General features: G+C 36.2%; 1 protein-coding gene across 1 annotated transcript in view; it reads left to right on the top strand.

Annotated features, from left to right (window-relative positions):
* Positions 1-12,029, top strand: part of LOC128642581 (ficolin-1-B-like) — an 86,967-nt gene that overhangs the window by 39,049 nt on the left and 35,889 nt on the right.

Below are 12,029 nucleotides of genomic sequence, written 5' to 3'. Positions count from 1 at the left end.
TTACTTCTATTATCAATTTTTTTTAGTTTTCTTGTTATCCTTTGTGGAAAAGCAGGAATGTAAGCTCAAAAGTGTGCGCCTGTCTGCAGCACTATGTAGCAGCAGTTTTGCAACAATGTTATACATTAGCAGGGGCACTAGATGGCAGCACTGTTTCCTGTAGTGTAGTGCTTCAAGCATGTGCATGCTACCTACCTAGGTATCTCTTCAACAAAGAATAACATGAGAATGAAACAAAATTGATAATAGAAGTAAATTGGAAACTTTTTAAAAATGGCATCCTCTATCTGAATCATTAAATAATTTTTTGGGGTTCAATGTCCCTTTAAGGACTGCGGCTTCTTAACTTATGTTTTCCAGCGAGCATGAAGGCTCGCGCGGGAAACAGCTGCATCCGCAGCATAATAAATCTACCCAGAGGTCTTTATTCCATGATATCTTATTTTAGCATTTATAAAAGTTTCCATATCTCCTAATTCAATATAATAAGACATGGATTAAAATCAAGTAATTTAATTTAAAGCATACTATGGGCTAGATTACAAGTGGAGCGCTAAATATCGCTTGCGCTGGTATTACAAGTTAAGCGCAAGGTGAACACAATCTTGCGTTTGCATTGCTCATGAGAGCACGGTTTCATAGGCTCCAATCGGAGCCTCGTTCTGATGTTGTCAGAGATGGCTTTAGACCCTAAGAGCAGCAAAGGGGGTAAGTAGCGCAGCGAAGGCAGAATATATATATATATATATATATATGTATATGCTTATATACATATATATTTATGTGTTAATATATGTACAGTATACACACATATTAACACATAAATATTCATATATATTAGCATATATATATATATATACACACATATTAACACATAAATATTCATATATATTAGCATATATATATATATAAACACATATTAACACATAAATATTCATATATATTAGTATATATATATATATACACACATATTAACACATAAATATTCATATATATTAGCATATATATATATATATATATATATATATACACACATATTAACACATAAATATTCATATATATTAGTATATATATATATATATATAGTATATATATATAGACACATATTAACACATAAATATTCATATATATTAGCATATATATATATATATATATATATATTTATATATACACATATATTAACACATAAATATTCATATATATTAGTATATATATATATATATATATATACACACATATTAACACATAAATATTCATATATATTAGTATATATATATATATATATATATATATATATATATATATATATATATATATATATATATATATATATATAGTATATATATATATATGGAAATCAGGAGACAGCACTCACTGGTCTTGACAATACTGGATTTACTTCAGTGACATTTCGGGGGGAATACACCCCTTCATCAGATGAACTGAATAATCCAGTATTGTCAAGACCAGTGAGTGCTGTCTCCTGATTTCCATATTCTACACCCTGGCATTTGGAATTAAAGTGTTAGTGAGAGTGCACCTGCCACTACCTGCTGTATATATATATATATATACTGTATGTATGTATATATATATATATATATATTGGTGGGAAGAGTGGTATTAAGGCGCACTGTTCATAAGGATAGTAACCAATATTGCTTAATATTGGTGTCAGAGTAGTAGGTATAGTACAAAAATCAGAATATTTTGATATAGATTGTTCTATGTGATATACCTAATTCAGGTGTTAGTACCAGCGGCGTCTATACTAGAGATAATAACACACACAATGTAGTAAAGCCCAATTACAGGTACACACTGTAAATAAATAATTGTGAATAAAAAAGACAATTCAGTCCTATATTTAGTACCTGGATGAGTAATATCAGAGGTATTTGCAATTTATTTCATATATAAGGGTAAGATAGGATCCCAATCAAGTTAATTAGACATCCTAAAAAATCTCTTTCACAGCAAAGAGTACGGATAGTTCACTTAATATGACATAATAAAGTTCACAAAGTTCACAGGTAATCTCAGTCCCAAAATCAAGTAGGTTATGTAGAATAAATTAGAAATCTTTGTCTAATCCTTATGCTGTAAATAAATGCCCACTTACTGGATGTAACCTCAATCCTATGAGGTAAGTGGGAAGCGTCTTTAGTGAATACAGTTGTCCCTCAGCAATCTGGAAAAGCTGCTTCTCTGCCTCTTTGGTGTAGTTAGAAACACTGCTTCCTGCCTCCTTACGGCTAGATTAGAGTTTTGTCGGTAAGGACCCGCGTAGCTAACGCCGGCTTTTTTCTGGCCGCACCTTTAAAATAACTCTGGTATTGAGAGTCCACAGAAAGGCTGCGTTAGGCTCCAAAAAAGGAGCGTAGAGCATTTTTAAACGCAACTGCAACTCTCGATACCAGAGTTGCTTACGGACGCGGCAGCCTCAAAAACATGCTCGTGCACGATTCCCCCATAGAAAACAATGGGGCTGTTTGAGCTGAAAAAAAAACCTAACACCTGCAAAAAAGCCGCGTTCAGCTCCTAACGCAGCCCCATTGTTTGCTATGGGGAAACACTTCCTACGTCTGCACCTAACACTCTAACATGTACCCGAGTCTAAACACCCCTAACCTTACACTTATTAACCTCTAATCTGCCGCCCCCCACTATCACTGACCCCTGCATATTATTTTTAACCCCTAATCTGCCGCTCCGTAAACCGCCGCTACTTACATTATCCTTATGTACCCCTAATCTGCTGCCCCTAAACACCGCCGACCCCTATATTATATTTATTAACCCCTAACCTGCCCCCCACAACGCTCGCCGCCAGCTACCTACAATAATTAACCCCTAATCTGCCGACCGCAAAGCGCCACCACCTACATTATAGCTATGTACCCCTAATCTGCTGCCCCTAACACCGCCGACCCCTATATTATATTTATCAACCCCTAACCTGCCCCCCACAACGTCGCCGCCAGCTACCTACAATAATTAACCCCTAATCTGCCGACCGCAAAGCGCCGCCACCTACATTATAGCTATGTACCTCTAATCTGCTGCCCCTAACACCGCCGACCCCTATATATATTTATTAACCCCTAATCTGCCGCCCTCAACGTCGCCTCCACCTGCCTACACTTATTAACCCCTAATCTGCCGAGCGGACCGCACCGCTATTATTATAAAGTTTTAACCCCTAATCCGCCTCACTAACCCTATAATAAATAGTATTAACCCCCTAATCTGCCCTCCCTAACATCGCCGACACCTAACTTCAATTATTAACCCTAATCTGCCGACCGGAGCTCACCGCTATTCTAATAAATGTATTAACCCCTAAAGCTAAGTCTAACCCTAACACTAACACCCCCCTAAATTAAATATAATTTTAATCTAACAAAATTAATTAACTCTTATTAAATAAATTATTCCTATTTAAAGCTAAATACTTACCTGTAAAATAAATCCTAATATAGCTACAATATAAATTATAATTACATTGTAGCTATTTTAGGATTAATATTTATTTTACAGGCAACTTTGTAATTATTTTAAACATGTACAATAGCTATTAAATAGTTAAGAACTATTTAATAGCTAAAATAGTTAAAATAATTACAAATTTACCTGTAAAATAAATCCTAACCTAAGTTACAATTAAACCTAACACTACACTATCAATAAATAAATTAAATACAATTCCTACAAATAACTACAATGAAATAAACTAACTAAAGTACAAAAAATAAAAAAGAACTAAGTTACAAAAAATAAAAAAATATTTACAAACATAAGAAAAATATTACAACAATTTGAAACTAATTACACCTACTCTAAGCCCCCTAATAAAATAACAAAGACCCCCAAAATAAAAAATGCCCTACCCTATTCTAAATTACTAAAGTTCAAAGCTCTTTTACCTTACCAGCCCTGAACAGGGCCCTTTGCGGGGCATGCCCCAAGAAGTTCAGCTCTTTTGCCTGTAAAAAAAAACCATACAATATCCCCCCCCAACATTACAACCCACCACCCACATACCCCTAATCTAACCCAAACCCCCCTTAAATAAACCTAACACTAAGCCCCTGAAGATCTTCCTACCTTATCTTCACCATACCAGGTTCACCGATCCGTCCTGAAGAGCTCCTCCGATGTCCTGATCCAAGCCCAAGCGGGGGGCTGAAGAGGTCCATGATCCGGCTGAAGTCTTCATTCAAGCGGGAGCTGAAGAGGTCCATGATCCGGATGAAGTCTTCTATCAACGGCATCTTCAATCTTCTTTCTTCGGGAGCCATCATCTTCCATCCGACGCGGAACATCCTCTTCTCCCGACCCCTACTAGCCGAATGACGGTTCCTTTAAGGGACGTCATCCAAGATGGCGTCCCTCGAATTCCGATTGGCTGATAGGATTCTATCAGCCAATCGGAATTAAGGTAGGAATATTCTGATTGGCTGATGGAATCAGCCAATCAGAATCAAGATCAATCCGATTGGCTGATCCAATCAGCCAATCAGATTGAGCTCGCATTCTATTGGCTGATCGGAACAGCCAATAGAATGCGAGCTCAATCTGATTGGCTGATTGGATCAGCCAATCGGATTGATCTTGATTCTGATTGGCTGATTCCATCAGCCAATCAGAATATTCCTACCTTAATTCCGATTGGCTGATAGAATCCTATCAGCCAATCAGAATTCGAGGGACGCCATCTTGGATGACGTCCCTTAAAGGAACCGTCATTCGGCTAGTAGGCGTCGGGAGACGAGGATGTTCCGCGTCGGATGGAAGATGATGGCTCCCGAAGAAAGAAGATTGAAGATGCCGTTGATAGAAGACTTCATCCGGATCATGGACCTCTTCAGCTCCCGCTTGGATGAAGACTTCATCCGGATCATGGACCTCTTCAGCTCCCGCTTGGATGAAGACTTCAGCCGGATCATGGACCTCTTCAGCCCCCCGCTTGGGCTTGGATCAGGACATCGGAGGAGCTCTTCAGGACAGATCGGTGAACCTGGTATGGTGAAGATAAGGTAGGAAGATCTTCAGGGGCTTAGTGTTAGGTTTATTTAAGGGGGGTTTGGGTTAGATTAGGGGTATGTGGGTGGTGGGTTGTAATGTTGGGGGGGGTATTGTATGGTTTTTTTTTTACAGGCAAAAGAGCTGAACTTCTTGGGGCATGCCCCGCAAAGGGCCCTGTTCAGGGCTGGTAAGGTAAAAGAGCTTTGAACTTTAGTAATTTAGAATAGGGTAGGGCATTTTTTATTTTGGGGGTCTTTGTTATTTTATTAGGGGGCTTAGAGTAGGTGTAATTAGTTTAAAATTGTTGTAATATTTTTCTTATGTTTGTAAATATTTTTTTATTTTTTGTAACTTAGTTCTTTTTTATTTTTTGTACTTTAGTTAGTTTATTTCATTGTAGTTATTTGTAGGAATTGTATTTAATTTATTTATTGATAGTGTAGTGTTAGGTTTAATTGTAACTTAGGTTAGGATTTATTTTACAGGTAAATTTGTAATTATTTTACTATTTTAGCTATTAAATAGTTCTTAACTATTTAATAGCTATTGTACCTGGTTAAAATAAATACAAAGTTACCTGTAAAATAAATATTAATCCTAAAATAGCTATAATATAATTATAATTTATATTGTAGCTATATTAGGATTTATTTTACAGGTAAGTATTAAGCTTTAAATAGGAATAATTTATTTAATAAGAGTTAATTAATTTCGTTAGATTAAAATTATATTTAACTTAGGGGGGTGTTAGTGTTAGGGTTAGACTTAGCTTTAGGGGTTAATACATTTATTAGAATAGCGGTGAGCTCCGGTCGGCAGATTAGGGGTTAATAATTGAAGTTAGGTGTCGGCGATGTTAGGGAGGGCAGAATAGGGGTTAATACTATTTATTATAGGGTTAGTGAGGCGGATTAGGGGTTAATAACTTTATAATAATAGCGGTGTGGTCCGCTCGGCAGATTAGGGGTTAATAAGTGTAGGCAGGTGTCGGCGACGTTGAGGGCGGCAGATTAGGGGTTAATAAATATAATATAGGGGTTGGCGGTGTTAGGGGCAGCAGATTAGGGGTACATAGCTATAATGTAGGTGGCGGCGCTTTGCGGTCGGCAGATTAGGGGTTAATTATTGTAGGTAGCTGGTGGCGACGTTGTGGGGGGCAGATAAGGGGTTAATAAATATAATACAGGGGTCGGCGGTGTTAGGGGCAGCAGATTAGGGGTACATAAGTATAACGTAGGTGGCGGTCGGCAGATTAGGGGTTAAAAAAATTTAATCGAGTGGCGGCGATGTGGGGGGACCTCGGTTTAGGGGTACATAGGTAGTTTATGGGTGTTAGTGTACTTTAGAGTACAGTAGTTAAGAGCTTTATGAACCGGCGTTAGCCCAGAAAGCTCTTAACTACTGACTTTTTTCTGCGGCTGGAGTTTGTCGTTAGAATTCTAACGCTCACTTCAGACACGGCTCTAAATACCGGAGTTAGAAAGATCCCATTGAAAAGATAGGATACGCAAATGACGTAAGGGGATCTGCGGTATGGAAAAGTCGCGGCTGAAAAGTGAGCGTTAAACCCTTTTTTGAGTGACTCCAAATACCGGAGGTAGCCTAAAACCAGCGTTAGGAGCCTCTAACGCTGGTTTTCACGGCTACCGCCAAACTCCAAATCTAGGCCTATGTATGGTAGAGATTTCTTTCTCCCCCCTTCTAAACAGCTTGGTTATTCATTCAGCTCCCAGTAATCCGTGATGTGGAATACATAGATAAGGGAACACAAATATGGAAAGGATAGTGGAATACTGTTTTGCAAATTTAAAACATATATTTATTTCATATGTAAAAAATGCTCACATTCTTACACCTCAATCCAATATGAGGTATCAGTTAGGCATTACAATAGTAGTAGAATACAACAGGTGCAAAACTCCAAAATGAATAGTCAGAAGTGCAGGAAAACGGCATAAAAGCAGTTTATAAGATACAGTTCAGTATATTTTTGTTCAAATCTCTCCTTACGCGTTTCAAAGGTTTAAAAATAATGGGTTACCTTCTTCATCAGAGGAAATTTTGAGTGTGATTGCTGGTGGGTAGTTTGGGACTTTAAATAGAGTTTACCTGATTAATTACGATTTTCCAGAGCTCTGATTGGCTCTTTATGGTCATATGACTTAAGAGGTGTGTGGGATAATATGCCAATCACTGGCTTGATAGATCGTACTTATTTTACTTTGACTTTCAGCATGTTTAAGTGAAGGATTCAATGAAAAGATACTATCTATTTAGATTTACCTAAAGTATATTTTTTGTCTACTTCGTTGGTTAAATTGTCTTTGGTATATGGAAGTGATTAAAAGCGTGAGTGAGGAATCTTAGCACATGCGCGTTGCTACTGATTTTATTTGTTAGCAAATGCGTCGGGGGTGTGTGCAAATGAACCAATCAGATTACAGGTTCGGAAATTATTTGCGTTAGACACCCCCGATCGCTAGAGATTGTTGCTCCTAAGTAAGCGTATATGAAGTGGTTTTAAGCTCTTGACGGTCATTCTGCTAAATATCATTTTGCTAGAGATGTAATTGTAATATGTTTGCCCGACCGAGTGGCTAATTATAGCGCATGCGTGTACTGAGCCTTCTCTCTTTGACAAATGAATATGGGTGTGTGTAAATACTCAAATTAGATAAGTGATATACTTATATTTATTTCAACACTGGGCTGAGTTATTAGTTGATGTGATATCTATACTAATCGTGGAGTGCTGGTTTTTTAATAGAGCACCTATAATAGGGGTAGTGTGATTTTCAGTAAGGAATGATTTGAACTACCTTTATATTTTTAGTTTCAAGTCATTCCAATTAGTGTATACGCTACTGCTTATTCTTAATTATTTGAAACAATATATATATACATACATTCTATATGCATTTAAAAGGTTTGAAACAATATATATATATATATGTGCATTTAAAAAGGTTTCAAAACATAGTATAAAATATAAAACATTACATGTTAAAACAGTTTTTCCCATAGAGGATCGATCTTTATGTGTACACTTAAAATTCCACTATTTGCCAATAGTATTTGAAGCAAATACATTGTAAAAATCCAGATTCTTATTGAGTTATTTTAGAGACCAGGTCCAAAGGTGGGTTTTTATTGTTTTTTTTATTACCACATAAAAGGTGGTTTCTGGGATTTCCAATCTAGTTGGGTGTACCACATGGTTATTAGAGATAAGGAATTTAGTGAGTAGTCTTATTATAGACCTATATATTTATCTACAGGATTTTTTCAAAGTTAAGGATGCTTATAAATGATAGTATACAAGTGTCTGTATCTCAGTATGTATATGGATGACCGAATGCACTCCCTTAGAGTTACTATATTTCTTAAGAGTAGTCGGTTGACATACATGTTTATATAGAGATGTATTAGTGTTTATGCTATTCCTTGATTACTCATTGTCTTCTTTGAAAAAAGGGATTATTTTCAATTTTCCACTAAAAAGGCTGCCAAATCAATATCTTTATTAAGGCCAAAAGGTGTTTGTGAGTGTAGGGTATGTATCCAGAAGGTTTCTCTTCGTCTCAGATGTAGCTCTCTATCCCCACGCCTCTCATTAACCGGTATACATTCTAGAATAGTTGCTCTTAAACCTTCTGGATCTTTATCGTGATAATTTCTATAATGAAGTGACAGATTGTGAGATTTTTCCCCCGCTTTAATATTCATCAGATGTTCTGCTACCCTCTTCTTAAAGGGTTGTGTCGTGCGTCCTCCACATGTGCATTCGATCAAGTAGACAACATGATCTGTTTTGCAATTGCAAGCGGCATTAAGTTTACATAATTTACCATTGCTACTAGATCTAACTTCTTTGGTTGATTTTTGTCCGCTATAATGATGTTCACATTCGACACAATTTAGGCGATTACATTTGAAAAAGCCTATGGACAATTTGCCCAGCCAATTTTGTTTTTTTGGCTGTTTCAATTTACTTGGTGCAAGAGTATTTTTCAAATTTTTATTTTTGAGAAAAATCAATTTCGGTTCTTTTGGAATAATTGATTTTAAAAGGTCATCTTTTTCTAGCAGATGCCAATGTTTTCTCAGAATAGTTTTTATTTCTTTGGAACCTTCATTGTATGTTGTGATAAAGTTAGCTGTATCTTGTTGCATTTTTCCTTCATCTTGTTTTTTCTTTTGTTTTTTCTGTAGAAGTGAGTGTCTATCAATGCATTTTACTTTTTTTTAAGCTTTGTTCAGTTCTGTTTCCTTGTAACCTCTTTCTATAAACCTCTTTTTCAATATGACAGCTTCTTGCTCAAAGTGTTCCATTTTGGAGCAATTGCGTCTAAGGTGTTGATACTGGCCGTAGGGGATGTTTTTTATCCATTCCTGGTTATGGCCACTAGAGGCTAGTAGGTATTTGTTACTGTCAGTTGGTTTTTTGTGAAGTTTGGTATGAATTGAACCTTCTTCGTGAACAATACAATATCGAGAAAATCAATCTCTACTTCGTTTCCTTTTCTCTGTGAAAGTAAGGTTGAATTCATTTTCGTTTAGGGTTTTTACAAAATCACTCAGAATATTGTCAGGGCCTTCCCAGATCATGATAATATCATCAATGTATCTGGCCCATTTTATAATGTGCTTACTGAATGGATTGTTGGACCATATGTGGCATTCCTCCCACAGCCCCATGTAGAGGTTAGCAAAGCTGGGTGCAAAACGAGTTCCCATTGCTGTGCCTTGGAGCTGTAGGAAATATTCCTTTTCGAATAGAAAGAAGTTTTTTTCCAAAACAAATTTTTTTTTTTTTTTTTAAATTATTTATTTATAACCAGTAGTGTATAATACAAACAAGAATGTGTCACAATATCAAACAACAATATATTACTTGTTTTGCGCCACGCAGGGCCAATGGTATAGTTCTATAAAGAAAACAAAGTATGTCAGGACAACATTCTCTTGTTGTACGCCGCACCCATTCAAAATTTAAACGAAAAATAGAGTAAAAACCAAAGGAAACATTATAGGTTGTTTAGCATTCTTATACTCCTGTTTATACCTGAAAATCCTATGTTCTTTGTACACACTACTATTTTCATAACACATTTTTTTAAACATACACCCACTCATACCACACCACACTCGAAACAACAAAACAAAAAAAACAAAAAAAAACCAATCACATTTACCTAACTTAATTGGCTCCTTCCCTGACCTCTCCCCACTGGTAGGGTAACCTCTCCTCTGCTATCAGATTTAAGAAGGATACTAAATTCTTAAGAGGGGAAATAAATTGCATTTGTTTATCTAGCGGCCATTGCCGAAGTACCTTTAACCATTTATTAAAATACTTCCTAAGCTTTGTCTCCTTTCTTAAATTATGGTCATAGATTTCTACTCTCATCTGGTAATACATTAGCTTAATAAATTCCCCTAACACAGGGGGTCTTCTTCCTATCCAGTTCCTAACTATCAGATTTCGAGCTGCAATTATACCAGTATTAACTAGCTGACTCTCACCTGGTTCTAAAAGACCTTGGTACAAGAAAAAGATTATAGATGGGGTAAATTCAATCCGTGACCCAGTATATTTATTTAACCAATAATTTACCTTCGCCCAGAATTGTCTAATTTTGGGACATGACCATAAACAATGCAATAGGTCTGCTCTCCCTGCACTGCACTTATAGCAAGAGGTATTTAGATTTGTAGTAGCCCATTTATTTAATCTATCCGGTGTTAAGTAATAATTGTTAATGATTCTCCAATGCGTCTCCCTCCAACTAGTTACTGTCGTCACTGAGGTACTTAAACTGATACTTTTCATTACATCTTCTTCCTTCACATTAGGAACATATTTTTGCATCTTCTGTGTGATTACCTTGATATGGTTAAAGCCTAACCTGTCAAATAGGATGTTATACCAATATCTTAATGATCTGATACCTGCTTTGTACAAGATAAGTCCCGCCTCCATCTCTTGTAGGTCCCAACCTGACTCACTTGGATGGTCAAGTGCTGTCATAAAGCTTCTAGCTTGCAGAAATGCATAGAAATTATTTTGGGGTAGCTGAAATTTTCTTGCTATCTCACCATACGTTTGTACTTTATTTGTGCCTGTTATTAAAAGTTGCGCAAAATATAGGATTCCTTTTTCGTGCCATTTTCTAAAGACTATATTATTTTGTCCTGGAGAAAAGTCCGGTGTACCAATGATCGGTAAGAATCTCGATTTTCTATAATCCACGCCCATTAGGTTACAGTATTTTTGCCAGGCCAAGATAATATTCGAAATTGTTGAAAATTGTTTAATGTTCTCAGGTAGTTTTGCATGTGTGTGATGTAGGGCCGATTTTAAGCTGAAAGGTTTTATTAATTCTGTCTCAATCTCATAGTAGGTAATATATTGTGATTCAAATAACCAGTCTAACCCATATTTTATCATTGCTATCCAGTTATAATAGCGTAAATTTGGTAAAGCCATACCTCCATATTTTTTAGGTATAGTTAATCTGTCTAGTGAGATCCGCGGTTTCATCTTACCCCAGATAAATTTAGTACATGCCTTTTTAAATTTAGTAATATCTTGTCTTGTAATAAATAGTGGTATGTTTTGAAGTAGAAACAATAGACGCGGAAAAGTAATCGTCTTGATAAGCATAATTTTAGCTGATAATGAAAGAAAATATATATTCCATCTCTGTAACTCAGCGTGAAATTTAGCAAAATAGTCAGTGAAATTGAGTTTATACCATTCGCCTGGGTCTGTCCCCAAGATGATTCCCAGGTATCTAAGATGTGCTACTTCCCTATATGGATGATTTTTATAGCTACTTTTATTTTTGTTGATCCATAATATTTCTGACTTTTGTATATTTACTCTATAACCTGTAAATTTACTGAACTGATTAATAATCTCCAGACTTACTGGGATGCTTACTCTGGAGTTGCTAAGAAATAGAATAACATCATCTGCATATAGTGAAGTGACTATC

The sequence above is a fragment of the Bombina bombina genome, chromosome 12, assembly GCF_027579735.1.
Source record: "Bombina bombina isolate aBomBom1 chromosome 12, aBomBom1.pri, whole genome shotgun sequence".
Lineage (NCBI taxonomy): Eukaryota > Metazoa > Chordata > Amphibia > Anura > Bombinatoridae > Bombina > Bombina bombina.
Note: the sequence above shows the minus strand (reverse complement) of the source record. Positions and strands in the feature narration are given on the sequence as shown.